Consider the following 14,350-nt stretch of genomic DNA (forward strand, 5'->3'; position numbering starts at 1 on the left):
CAAATCGTCATGCAACTCTACATTGTGCAGCAACGTGTAAAAATTGTTAAAAAATATTATAAATATTCATGTTCTGTTCGAGCTTGATTTTCAACGCCTGATTTCTGAAGGCGATCTAACCCGGTTAGACTCCTTCCTATGGGGATTTTTAAAAAGTGAAGTTTATGTCAATAAATCATAAACGATTGACGAGCTAAGAACCAATATTATAGCCGCCATTAATGAAATAGAACCCCAATTATAAAATTGTAATGACATTTTGTTCCAAGAGTAACGTCATGAAGTGGACTTTATATTAAAATAAAGAAACCTGAAATATTTCAAATAGTTTGTGTTTCAATTTAAAGATGTAACACTCAATTTGGATAACCCTATGTAAAAGTTTACGTGCACCGTTGGGTGTAGAGAGATGAATAAATAAAGGATGTTTGTAGAGTCGAAGTGTTCGGAAACAAATAATATGAAGAAGAAGTAGGAGACCCGAAAGCGTCCGGCGTGCGATCATCGAAACCTACCCCTCGCGGTCGTAAGTTGTACATCGTGTCCTGGTAGAATGCAGGGTGCAGCGAGCGACGCGTCCAGCATTGTGAGTGTCGTTGTGTAAATCGAGGGACACCCGTTAGACGGTGTAGTAAGGGGAGGCGGGCCAGGTGGTCCGTCGGTGCGAATATCCATTATAGATTCGGCGGAGTGTAGCTGTCGTACGATCCTACTCATTTCCCGTGTATTCGTGCGGCGTATTTCTGGCATCGACGAGGGAGCGGGGTTCCCATCGTGTTGGTAAGATTCGCGCGCGCGTCGGCGGAGAGGCGGGTTAGTTCACGAGGGCGCCTGTGTCGGCGCTCGCGGCGCCACCGGTTCATACCGCCATCGGCGCCCGCGACGTACGGACGTGGATAGACGCGATCACGGTTCTCGTTTGGGCGGACAACGTGAAAAAATAGAGAGAAACGTAACGCGAACGCGTATACGCACGCACGTACGCGAGACACGATCGTGCCGCTAGCCGGAAGCGCGAAAACGCCGGTCGTAAGCCACGGGTGTTACGGAAACCGTGATTCCGTTAGCGGTGTGAAAACAGTGCGACGACATCGGAGTGGAGAAATACGGGAGGAGAGCATCGATTGTCCTTTGTGTGATCGTCGTTACGGCTTCTCGGTTCCTCGGGACGCCGCCGCGACGTGTCGTGCCGGGGCTTGAACCAGCGAAGAATCTCGTCGTGTCTTCGAGGCCCGATCGCCAACGTCGTGTTATACCTGCGCGTCCCTCTCACAAAGTGCGGCCCGAAGGTCTCGTCGAAGGTCTCTCGCTTCGTGCCTGGGAGACAGACGCGGAATGATATTTCGTCGAATCGGAGGTGTGCAGCCAAGCTCGTTAGGCGCGACGTGACACGCGAGAGCGAAGCATTTCGATACGTTAGGTAAGAAGCCACGGCGTGTATGCATCCGGGGGCTTGAAAAAGCCGCGCTTCGAACCGCCCGGTCTAATTATTCCGCAAGTGAAACAGTTCCGCGATAGTTTTGCCTCCAATCCGGCCCCCCCACCCCCTCCCTCCGTAAGTGCGAAAACAGAAAAAAAATATATATATCGGATCCTTGGGGATTCGAGGTTGTGACACGGTTGTGCTTCGGTGGATAAAGAAATCGCGATAGATCGTAAATCGATAGGCGAGACGCCGATCGAGGTACACAGTCGCTGGGTGTTCGTTTCGATGCGACCACCGGTATTGTGTTTATCTATTCCACGTACGATCTAAAAAGAAGAAAAAGTGCAAGATAAGTTAGGTGCAGCTCGACGAGCAAGGAGTGAATTCGTTAGGTAAGTCCCAACGATAACTGCATTTACCACAAATTTCTGACTAACGGTAAACATCGTGTCTTTCGGTCCGAATACCTGTCCACCTAATCCGTTTCGAGCTCTCCATTGTCTCGTCGATCGAGCCCCGAAACGTTCGACCGCTCTCGATGTATTTTCACCGTTGGCAGTGCTATTTATTCTTACTGCACAATCTTGACCAAACGGTTACGATTTCGTGCAACAAACGAAAGGTGACTAACCTTTTGTTACGGACGGACGGTGTTTATGTCGGTCATTTGTTAATTTCGTCCGCGTTCGCATCAGAGGGCATTCTCTCGCCAGCTCGTCCGCGCGAACGGCCGGGGAGGAATACGTGGGTCTTCTCGGGTCGGTTATCGTCGAAACCGTGTTAACGCTTAAGAACATCGGTGACGCAATTTTCGTGCAGGTGCAATTACGCGGCGGCGATCGCGCTCGGGCACGTCAGCAAAATCGAGAGCCGTCGTAACGGGTCTTCTTTGGTTTCGCGAGCGCGAACGCCGCCGTTTTACCGTTAACGACCTAAATCGACGGCGAGCGAGGAACAAGATGCGCGCTCTTTCGCGTGTTCCGAGAGCACTTCTCGGCGTCTAGTGCGCCTGGAGAGGAGGACGCCGAGACGCGCTTACCGACTTCGCAGTTGGCAGAGGTCTTTTCGACCGTTTCATTCGATGACTTCAGAGTCGCCTAAAGAACCGTCCGATAGGACGCGACCGCCGATGATCTATCATTCCGAGTGTGTGCGTCCGCGGGAACGCGGAACGCGTTCTAATAGCGTCGCCTCCGTGAATGCAACCGCACATTGGCGTAGAAACTCTAATCCGATGATTTGCCGTGAAATTTCGTTCCTTTGCAACGCGCCTTTTGTCACCTTTACGAAATACACGCTGTCGGTTTGTCGAACACGCGCTGTTATAACAGACCGTTGCGAGAAAAATGCTTCTTTCGATGAAGGTGTTCGGTAACGACAGATTTCCTTTTGAAACCGATCCTCGAGGCACGTGAAAAATTATGACAGCGGCCTTCCGAATACGTATATGGACGGTTGAAAGTCTGAACACTTAATATTTGCAATTTTTGTTTTGTTGTTATTAATTTATTTTCTTTAGTTTATATTACTCTTGTTACAATTTTGTGTAATTTTAAGTTTAGATGGTGAGGAGACAAGCAGTCTGAAAGTAGTAAATTGCGAGTACCCAAGATCGTGGAAAAATTGAAACAAATATTCACGTTTTTCTCGTCGAGTGCATATTTGCTAAAAAAAAATCTGCTAAATATGGTTTATAAATGTTTTCATTGGTTGACGCTAGAACCTGCTATACGGTGAATATGGAAATTTATGCGGGTTCGCAACCAGAGGGTCCATATCAAATATTATTCAACAAATTCTGCGCCGCTACACAGAACTGGTGAAACCATAACAATGGACAACAGGTTTACTGATATAGAGATTGCTAAGAAAACGCTCGATCGACACAAATTGATGAAAGCAGAAATAGAAGACTTCCTTCACTAATGTCTTAAATTTTTTAAAGACAGATATGTTGTCAACATTATGATAATTATGAGAAGATTATAGTTTGAAGAGCAGCATTCCCATTTTACTTTCAATGAGTGTATCGTTACGAATACCTAAATATAATTTATCGCGTTGGCTGCTATGATTGGTCACTGACAACAAACGTTTCAAGCTCGTAATGTTTCTTCTTCAATGGTATCATATTCGACCGTGGGATATTTTTATATTTCACACGAGAATTTTAAAAAATCAAGGATATTCCTAAACACGGAAAACGTATTAATAATCTATGTTTATAATAGTATATACATGTATTTTCCTTTCCCCAATTTTTCAAATTATCCTCGACAATCGTGTAATAAAATTCGAAGAAGAAAGGGCGCGAAAAATCTTTGCATTTAAATGCGAGTTTGGGTCTCACAGGCCCAATGCATCCATCATAGTCTATCCGGGGTCGTAGAAGTATAGATTTGATCGAACCATATTGCATTTTATTTTCACGTTAAATTGGTCATAACAATTCGCGTTTTGTTTTCCAAAATTTAGCTGAAAATACGCTAATATTTCAGAAGTGTTTTCGACGAAACGAAATACATCGTGCAACGAGATTGTTCCGAAGAATCGAATATCGAATGTACATACATACGTACCTTTATCGGTGATAGGTAACCGTGTGTTATGGAGGGGAGGAGGGGGGTGGAGAAGTGGGGGATCGGTCAAGCGATAACGCAACGGAAGCACGTACAACGATAGTCTCTCGTTCGGCCACGCTCGCGTTCTGGTTTTCCAACGAAATTGCGGGGTCTGCGCCGTAATCTCGACTCCGTTGCAGCTTACATCGATGACAAATAGATCGATAACATTCGAGAAACAGTTATCCCAGCGGCTGGGCTCCGCGATTGGATTTTCACGCAGCGGCGATGCTTTATTTCCGCATTTCGTTTCGACGATTCACGGCCCTCCGAGCGTGACGTTCACGCGGATCCTTGTCCGTTCTGTTCGTTCACGTGCCACCAGATATACGAACAACCGTTGTAAACAATCTACGAAACAAAAGGAAACGAAGAATATTTTTTTTTGTATCTAGGAATATTTACGTTGGGTTGTAAGAACAGACATTTTTATAAAAACGAAGTGTCTACGACGTTAGGGGTGAAACAAGGGTGTCTCAATTATTTTTGATATCAAAATACCGTTTTGTATATTTTTAGTATTAGCTGCAACACTCTTATGATTAATTTATTTGTAGATTCTATTGATTTTGGAAGTTATATTATAAGATTACACGACTTTTCAATTTTACTTATTTTTCAGATTAAAATATTCTGAACCTTTTTCCTCAATTCGATCGACGATAACGAGTGAATTCCAGGAGTTCGATTCCACTGAGATATTTTGGTACTTTTCAAAATAATATTTCTTGATCAAAAGACTTCAGCTAACTGGACCCAGAACCCTTTGATTTACAAATATTTTAGTTCATCCTTCGTAAATTACAAAATTACAAAAAACTATTTATTCAGAAATAGATTTTAAAAGGAACGATTAAATCGTTTCCAACGGAATTTCTTAGCCCATCAGTGGAATTTAGCCTTAATGTGTGAATATTTTTTTATCAAAAGACTTCAGCTAACTGGACCTAGAACCCATTGATTTACAAATATTTTAATTCATCCTGCGTAAATTACAAAATCACAAAAGACTATTTATTCAGAAATGGATTTAAACGGAATATTTTCTTAACCGATCGGCGGGATTCGGCGTTAATGTATGAATATTTCTCGAGGTTTGAGTTAACTGTTCCCTCCGGGAGTGGGGTTGAGCAACTATCGTCTCGATCGTAAAAACTTCAGCGTTGCATGTTCGGACGATAACTGTCGTGTGTGAACGAGGGGGAAACAAAGAGGGCGTATCTTCCGTGCTGGATCGATCGTCTTACGAAATCGAAACGTGACTAATCGCGGAAGACGACACTGTCGACGCTCGCGCATGACGAAACGTTTTGCCTCGCGTTGATCGCCTGTTTCAGGCCCCACGGGCCCGTAAAAATGTCGGAGGGGCACGGAAATTGCGGAAAAACCTGGAGAAAGCAATGGTATCCAGCGAATGTAAACGATGCGTTAACCCTTCCACGGCGATGAATCTCGTGACTAACCGGCGTAATCCGCGTGGCGCAATTAGCATACATGAATAAAGAATCTATGAATCCTTTAAGTCAACTAACCAAACGCGTCGTGAATGAATACGTATTTATAACTTGGCTCGCGGATCGACGGAACTTCTCGAGAGTCTGGGACGGATTCGAGAAGCGTTTCGTTGCTCGAGACTCTGCCAACGTTTTCTAATGCACTTTATCGGCGTATTGGTTGCAATCGTCGGACATTTCACGAAGGAAGGGCGGAAATTTCAGTCGAACACATTTTCGATAAAATGAAATAACATTTGGGGATTCGTAATTAGTCGACTGCACGATTATCTTAAAAATTTCGTGAAGGGGCAAAGAAAGTTTATTCCATACTGATTGTTGGGGACAATTCGGGCAGAAGCTAGATCGATGCTACGTTCGCAAGCGTGAAGTCACTCGTAGATCAGGGTATACGTTACCTTCTTGCGCAATTACCCTATAGATCATGGTTTTGCGTGAAATTTATTTTGATCCACCGCGTAGGAAAATTGGATTTTCTTTCGAGGGGAACGCGGACCGCGTGTACGAAGACCGATATTTATAGAGGGACCGTCGCGTAGCGAGAACTATAATAGGAGACACGCGTGGCAATAAATTGCGAAACGCAGAGTATAAATTTTTCGAGTTGTTGCGTTTCCACGGTTATAGAGATCGGTCTCGATGAAAATCGGTGGCAACGGCAGGGAATAAATTTTCGCAGCGATGCCACGACCTGGAATTTCTCAATCTTTCTAAATCATCGAACGCTTTCTTCTCGTAATATATTCATGGAACGCTTAAGAACAATCGTACGATACCTTCTGATAAACGTTTCGACGTAATAATTACTGTTTTATAATTGAAAACTAAATAGCGACAAATGGCGCGAAAGGCGCGTAGGTTAGAGATATGCAAAATGCAGTGATTTTAGCCGGTTTGATCGCCAGTGTGTTATCGCGTAATACTTGTTCAAATGCACGGAACAGAGTTTGGGAAGCGCTGACTTGTAAACCTTTTACCGCTTTCGACGAATTGCGCGTCGTTATGCTGACCTTATTTCATCGTGCGGCTAGTAGTCTATTCAAAACAGGGCTTAACGTTTCTAACGAATACCCACCGCGCTCCGATCGCAGTTTCCTCGAACAACAACCAGACACGGAAGTTCCTGGGCTCTCGCGGTTTCGGATCTCGCCTGCTCGGTAAAATCGATTCACTTCCTCGGCGTAAAAAGCATCGTTTACCGCGAACGATTTAAGAGGAGCCCCCGTGCATCCAATCGGTGGAATTCGTTGCACCGATAAAAAGGGGAAAAAAGAAAAGGGGCCGAGTCGACGGGGGTAGTTTGGCATTTCGGAACGAATACAGCTCTTTACCGTTTTTATTTTATACTCGCGTCGAAATGAAAATTGATAGAAATACGTGCGATGTTATTTTTATTCAATTCTATATTATTCTTCAGAAACAATTTTTGGGGGAATTAAAATATTGGAGTATTTCTATTTCTTGTACTTCCGCTCATTTGAAATAAGAATCTGGTATTTGAGGATCGAATATCGTTGCTTTGGAATCATTATTTTCTACAAATAGTTGCATCGAAATGAAAACTAGTAGAAACGTATCCTCTAGGATATAGTTTAACTAGATATGTGTTATTATTTCGAAACAATCGTGGTATTGTAACAGCGTCGAGCGAAGCAAAACGTCCGCGCTAAAAGGGGTTTCGAAAATTAGGTCACAAGCGAAATCCTATAACCGTCAAATTAAACAGCATAGAACGAAACTGTTAAACGTTTATTAACTCGCAGTGAACACAGAATAACGAAATAAACTGTCCCAAAGTTCCAAGCGAATACGTAAATAGATTTTCCCATAGGAACGTTTTTATCGGTTCGGTTTTGCTCCTCGTGGATCCGATCGTCGGAATTCGTGCTAGTCGATAAAACAGGAAAGAAAGGGGGACCCGGTCGAGCGAGTCGAGCTCGGAACGCAGGTATCCGAGCATAATTTTCTATCATTCTACGACGCCCCGTAAATTGATCGGAGGTTACGTCGAGCGTATTTCGTTATAGGAGGGAAAAGGACTTGGTACACGCCTGGAACGATTCTCAGCCACTTATTACCCAGGGTTTCGTTCGCTCGTGCTCGGTCACGCAACGCGCCGCGTCGGTATCGTGAGATTCGCCGCGAAACGAGCTCGTTCTCGAAAGGCAGGGACTCCCGATGTCGTTCGTGTCCGTTCGCGTTTTCGATGAAAATCGATCGTCGGCTCGAGGGAGAGAAGCAGAAAGAAAAAAAAAGAAAAATCGTTGGAACGTTCGCGCGTCGCTCGTACGGAGACGTTACGTGCCCGCGCGACCTTTCCCCCGGAGCCTTCTCGAGTTCCCCGGGGGCAGAAAAGAGCACCCTCTCCTCGCCTCTGTCCGCAGTTCGCCTCCTTTTCGTCCTGACTCGAGCGTGCCCCTCTTTTTCTCCCGACATCCCCTTTCTTTTTATCCGCTTCGAGCCTTTTCTCGCGCTCTCCTTCTCGCACCGACGCTCGACGAACCACGGGGCGAGTTCCCGAAATAATCGTGCGTATCGATCCCCACGCGGGGCGCGCAGGGTGAATTTATTCTCGTGCCAACGGGGAGACCGACTCGTACAAGCTCGCCTCGTTACTTAATCGCTCCGCGTTAGGAACGAAGAAGGGTATAACCGCTGCGGAAAATCTACGGCGGCGCTCAATTTTTGGCGGCCATTTGTCAAGAAATTCTATCCGTTGTTTCTAGCTTTAAATACCCGTCGATGTTTTTTTCCCTCGAAAGGCATATACTGTCGAAATTCTTTACGATCAACCCCTTAAATGCCCCTACATTGGTCGATAATATCATTTCAAGAATTTAGAACAAGTAAAAAGCTTGTAATTGATTACTATTCAATTATGAGGAATACTAATACAAAACTTTCTCTTCTTTTCCTCTACAAAAGCTTGAAAACGCGAAGAACGTGTCCCCATCGAAACAAAAAGGTAGAAAAATGTTCAAATGCGCCCCTGCGCGATGGAACCGCGTCAGCCATAATGCCCCCTTCGGCTACGATGTGCTAAAATGGCGACGTGACGATCGTTAGGAAAAATATTCGGTGTAATTACGCGGGATCGTAATAATACGAGCGACCAAATGTGGGATAAAACACGTGCGACGTGGTTGGTAATGGTTAGGTTCGCGAGCTCCAATCCTTATTTCGGACGACCAGTTTCGACCCCCTGTCTCCATCAAACATTCATCCCTCTCGTTTGGACTGGATCGAGTAATCGTCGATTTTTCAATCAAACGAAGTCAACGTAACTCGTTGGGCAACTTCGTGCCGCGGAGAAACGGACGAATAGGCCTCGTGTTAAACCCTTCTCGGGGACGGACATTTTGGAGCAGGATGGTCATAGAGAAACGGGAGGGTTTCCGAACAGATGGCGGCGAAACGATGTGTATCTAAGAATTATATTACACGATCTGTGAAGCTAATTTTCGTTCGACTTCTGCAGAGAATATTTTGGCGCTATCATTAGGTTCTTTGGAGTTTTAATTTTTTAAATGGCTGTGGATTATTTTCACTAAATAGTAACACAACAGTTTTTAGAAGTACTGAATTAAATTTTTCTAAATATATTATTCAAATTTTGAAAGTAATGTTTATTTAGTGATTTATTTACATGTCCTAGTGTTTACTTTATAGAATGCTCATTCCAAATATATTCTATATCGTTCATTTGCAAGTTGTCCAAGTGTAAAACAAAATGGTAGCCATATTTGACCCAAAGAATCCAAGTTCGCAAGCAAAGATAATCGACTATGATTTATATTTAATTCCCCTGTTTATTCTATAGAAAGCTCTTTCCAAATATACTCTACATCGTTCATTTGCAAGTTGTCCAAGTGTAAAACAAAATGGTAGCCATATTTGACCCAAAGAATCCAAGTTCGCAAGCAAAGATAATCGACTATGATTTATATTTAATTCCCCTGTTTATTCTATAGAAAGCTCTTTCCAAATATACTCTACATCATTCATTTGCCAATTTGTTCAAGTGTAAAACAAAATGGTAGCCATATTTGACCCCAAGAATCCAAGATTGGAGCATCTGTGTTTCACGTGTCAGCGAAGCAGTAAATCGTACAAATTTTCATCCCCGATAAGAATTTCGCGAATACCACGGCTGAATACGGGGGTGGAATCGTGATTCCGCGTTATTTTTTCCCCATTGGCGGCGCGGTAACAGGCCAGTCGCTCGTTTTTCAGCTCGGTTTTTTCGCGGACACCGGAGGGAGAACCCTCGCGCGTTTTTTCGCGGGACATTGTTCTCGCAGCACGCGTTTTGTCCGCATGTCAGCCATCACGGGGCATTGTATTCATTGTTTAGAGACCGTTCAGGAGCGCTGCGGCAAGAAGACGGAGAAGGGCGCCTCGTGGTGGCTCCGAAGGAAAGGAAAACTCGCCGTTCGCCGGTGTGATAGACAACGGGCGCTTTCTTTCTTTTCTTCTCGTCCCCCTAGCCTTCGCTGGTCGCCCCTCCCCCCTTCCTTAGCGTCCCTTTCGCTCGACGAGACTTGCACGAAATCGCGTGTCGTTCCCGTACCCGCGTAGAAATGTCGCCTCCTCCTGATCGCGACGTTCCGTGATCGCAGCTGCGACGACCCTCGTCGTTCCTGCTTCGTGGTTCCACCGGCTCCGCGTTGAAAATTCGATTTCTCCGTGAACGAGTCAGCAAGAAACCGGGCTGCCACGCGAGGACGAAGTCGAATAACTAATTTATCGGGAAAGAGCGAGGAATCGAAGACGACAGTGTCGGGGAAAAGGTGTTCAACCGACTCCTGTTGAAGAATCGAAGATAGAAATGTGGAGAGGTATTCATCCAAGTCCAGTTGCATCGAGAGATAATTGAAGTTTCGTTCAACAAGAAGATTCTTGAAGGAAGATAAAAGCATGACAAAGGGTTCATCCAAGACCAGACGAAGGTGTTTATTTAAGTCCAGTCGCATCGATAAAAGGACCTCGGCGATTTTCAGTCGCACAAAGTAAAAAGTGGAATAACTAATTCGACGAAATTGAAGGCGCGTTCGTCTCAGTCGCCCGAAGCAAGATACTTCTATGAGAAACCGAAGATGAAAGCACAGAGAGAAGGTGTTTATTTAAGTCCAATTGTATCGAGAGAATTCGTGGAGGATCTTAAGAATCGGCAAAATTGCTGGGCAGCGTTTGATTGCATCGAGAGTTCTTGAATGAAATTAAGATAAAAGTGGCGAGGAAAGCGTTCACCAAAGTCCAGTTGCGTGGGAATAAAAGAATTCTCAGGGGGGCTGAAGATTAAAGCAGCAACAAGAGGCGTTAAAGAGAAATTAAAGCACCAAGAAAGAGGGTGTTCAGCGAAATCCAGTTGCATCGAGCGAATGCTATCGAAGGACTGAAGACAAAAGCTCGAAGGTGCTTTGGGAAGTTCGAAAAACAGGGATGGGTAGGATTCGTTTGAACAATAACGAACGAAAAGGCCATGCGGTGAATCCGTTCCATTGAAACTGTTACTAGGACAAGCTTCGTTCGTTCGACTTGAAATATAATTTCGTTTCATAATTGAAGTTGTCTTTTATTCGTTCGAAATCTTTATTCGAGAAGTTTGTGCCCGCTTCTGGAAGATAAATGCACCGGGGGGAAGGTGTTCAGCGGGGTCTAGTCGAGTAAAAGAGTTCTCGAAAGGACCGAAGGTAAAAGCAACGAGAAAAGGTGTTCGGCGAAGTCAAGTTGAATCGAACGAGTTTTTTTCCTCGAACGAACTGACGAAAGAATGTGTTCGCACAGTTGCATCGAGCAAGTTCTTTCTCGAAGGAAGAAGGTGTGGGACAAATCCCCAGTTGCGCGGAGCAAGAGATCTTGAAGATCTTGAAGGGAAAGCCTAGTCGCATCGATCTGAAAAGATCTCGAAGTCGAAGACAAAACTGACGAGGTTTAGTAAAGTCCGGTCGAAATTTGTTCCTCTGGGTTCGGGAGAGCAACCTGGAAGTCGAAAGACGTTCTCTTTAGGGGATATAAATGTGTGTGTGGGTGGTACACAGAGTCTACGGGCTATAGTGTGTAACAAAGACGAATAGGATCGAACGTGGTCCTCGTTGTTCGGTGCGTGGGCGGAGGAGCACTGAAAAACCAGCCGTGGAGGAGGGAAAAAGTGGATGAAGGAGCGGAGGCCACTTCCGGTGGGCGATGAGAAGGTAGAAACAATTCGCTATCGAGTATACGACTGTTCTGGAACTGCTTGTCGTCCTTGGCAATCGTTAGTATTCGCGTTCTTGCGAAAGTGGAGCAATTAATGTAGGTTGCCATTCTCGATACGCCATAGTAAATGATCCTCGTTGTGAAACTTATCGAACCTAACGAAATATCTGGGGCAACGTTGCTTTTCGAATTCATTATTTTTCTACAATCTGGATTTAAACGAATCTGTGAGAATAGGTATTTTTGTAGTTTTGTTTTTTCCTCGAATTTTGCATGTTTTTGAGTTTAACGACATCGAAGGTAAAAATGTGTTTTCAGAAGTGTCGTTTGGATGTTTGTGTTCGTAAATCGAAAGCGGTTTAATGTGTTTCGAGTAAAATTTTGTACGCCTTTAAATTATTATGTTTTTTACCGTTGAAAAAGTAAACTATAAAGCGTTCCTTCGATTACTATTTATTTTAGGCTTCCCGCAATAAATAATAATGCAGATTAAAATAGAAATTCCACGTTTTGATGTGTAGTTTAGGCCCGCTTTAGGAATTGGACGAATTGATTTGGGTTATGGTCGCCAGATGTTGTTAAGTCCATCTTATTAAGTACATCTGGTGTAGTTGACAATGAGAATTGTTTAAATATACAGGGTGGGTCGTGAATCAGTGGCCACGATATTTAAGCCGAGTTTGAGTATTCTTCATCCATAAAAAAAAACTGGTCATGTGTTTTTTAAATAGCACAGTATAAATTGTATTGAAGTACAAGCTAATAACATAATACCAATATCATTTTAATTGTGTGATTTAATTGATGTCTTATCTACTTTATCGCTACAAGGAAATTAATCGTCAGATGTGACTCACAATAGTTGAAACAATGAACTGCAGTAACAAGTTTCGCGATAATAACTAGCAAAGTCAAGAAAACGCATTTGTTTACGATTTTGTTGTAAATGAAATTATTTTAGGATCAGATAATTAAAATGACAAGTAAAAGAAAATAAATGGGTCAGTTTAAAAAATTCATAACGACTAGGTTTTTTTTATGAAAAGATATATTTGAAGTTTTTTTTTATAGTCAATAAATTCTTCACTGGATACTAATAAATTTTTGTTTCGACCATTTTTTATTGTTCAGCTATCAGAATCAGTTCAAATACCGTAGCCACCGATTCACAATTCACGCTCTGCGCACGTCAAAATAATAAAATAAAAAGGGCAAACTAAATTGTTATTTTATTAACGTTCGACGTAAATGATGTTTTGCCAATATTTTAGAATATGAAATAAAAGATACATGACGGTTGATCTGGTCACCGAGTTACCGAAATATCGTCTCTGTGAACGAATCGACCGAATAAAAACGTAAATCTAAATTAAAAATGACTAAAAATACTAAAAGTATGAAGCACCGTAATTTAAATAAATTCGAAACACGAATTTATTTTTCTTTAATTCTTCATCGATCGTATTATGCACTTTGGAAAGACGAAGTAAATACAATTTGGAGAAACAATTTCGTTCAACGCCCGAGCACGGTAAATTCGTTATTTCCCATCGACGCATTAATCTGCGACTCTATCGATAATTTAATTACTCGCGCGAAAACAGAAAATGAATATTATCGTTCGTAGTAATTTTCGACGGTGGAAAACGCGAGGGTGAAACTTGGAACTATGGCAACGGCCATCATAGAGCAGTTGTACGGCCACGGAAGATTCAAAAGGGTCGTTTCGACGACGGAGTGACCGTAGGCAGTTTAGTGCGTGCCATTAGGCTCTGCAAACCGTACCTTGGATTTCCAGCGCGATAAAATCCCGAACGAAACAGCAGGTTATTTAACGGACGAAACGATCCTCCTTAAACAAGTGTGTCTCGTTTAAAACGATACTGAAACTCGTTAGCATTGTATCTGCCCAACGGGTCTTTAAGGAGTCATATTTGATTAAATAATCTGCGTTATTACACATTGTTCGCGGTTTAGTTTCCTTTCGAGAAAACTGTAATTAAGTGTTTAGATGAACGAAAACAATTTGGAATTAACAAATGAAGTATATGCTAGAGTATAGTTCTATTTTAAGGGAGGATATAATAGAAATCTTGCAGAAAAAATTTGATCTCTATCGATTTATAATGGAATTTGTGTGCATTGTGGTCAATTAAAAATTGTTTAGTTCGATTAATATGTACGTTAGGAGAATAACAATAGTCAAGAGAAGAATTTATGGTAGAGAAATATTTCTACTTAAATTTAATTTTAAACAAATTTGGTAATGGGGGGGATATTTCTCATTTCTTCGTGTGGTGCAAATGAGTTAAAATTAAACTTTGTACAAAGAAAAGATACCATTTGTAAATAAATACGCGTGTCATATTGAACAATCCGAGTAACCACATAAAAACAAACACACACACAAGATTTCTGTTTATATCGATACTAAAATACGGTCAAATCATCCACCTGTGTGTTCGAAACAAAAAGGGGGATATATTTTATTATTATCGACGTCGTAACACCGATGAGAACGTGAAATATATAATTTTCTCATCCGGCGATAACAGCTTGATCACCCACGATACAACAAATACGTAGAACGA

At 42.8% G+C, this 14,350-nt stretch overlaps 1 protein-coding gene across 6 annotated transcripts in view; it reads left to right on the forward strand.

The window, feature by feature from the left end:
* The first annotated feature begins 1,725 nt into the window (after positions 1 to 1,725).
* Positions 1,726 to 14,350, forward strand: part of LOC122405536 (bromodomain adjacent to zinc finger domain protein 2B) — a 254,071-nt gene continuing 241,446 nt past the window's right edge. For all 6 annotated transcript variants that reach the window (XM_043410385.1, XM_043410387.1, XM_043410388.1 and 3 more), the window contains exon 1: positions 1,726 to 1,818. The gene's annotated coding sequence lies outside the window, so the exon portion shown is untranslated. The remainder of the gene's footprint in view (positions 1,819 to 14,350) is intronic.

The sequence above is a fragment of the Colletes gigas genome, unplaced genomic scaffold (assembly GCF_013123115.1).
Source record: "Colletes gigas isolate AHSC1104 unplaced genomic scaffold, ASM1312311v1 Colletes_gigas_Sc00004, whole genome shotgun sequence".
Lineage (NCBI taxonomy): Eukaryota > Metazoa > Arthropoda > Insecta > Hymenoptera > Colletidae > Colletes > Colletes gigas.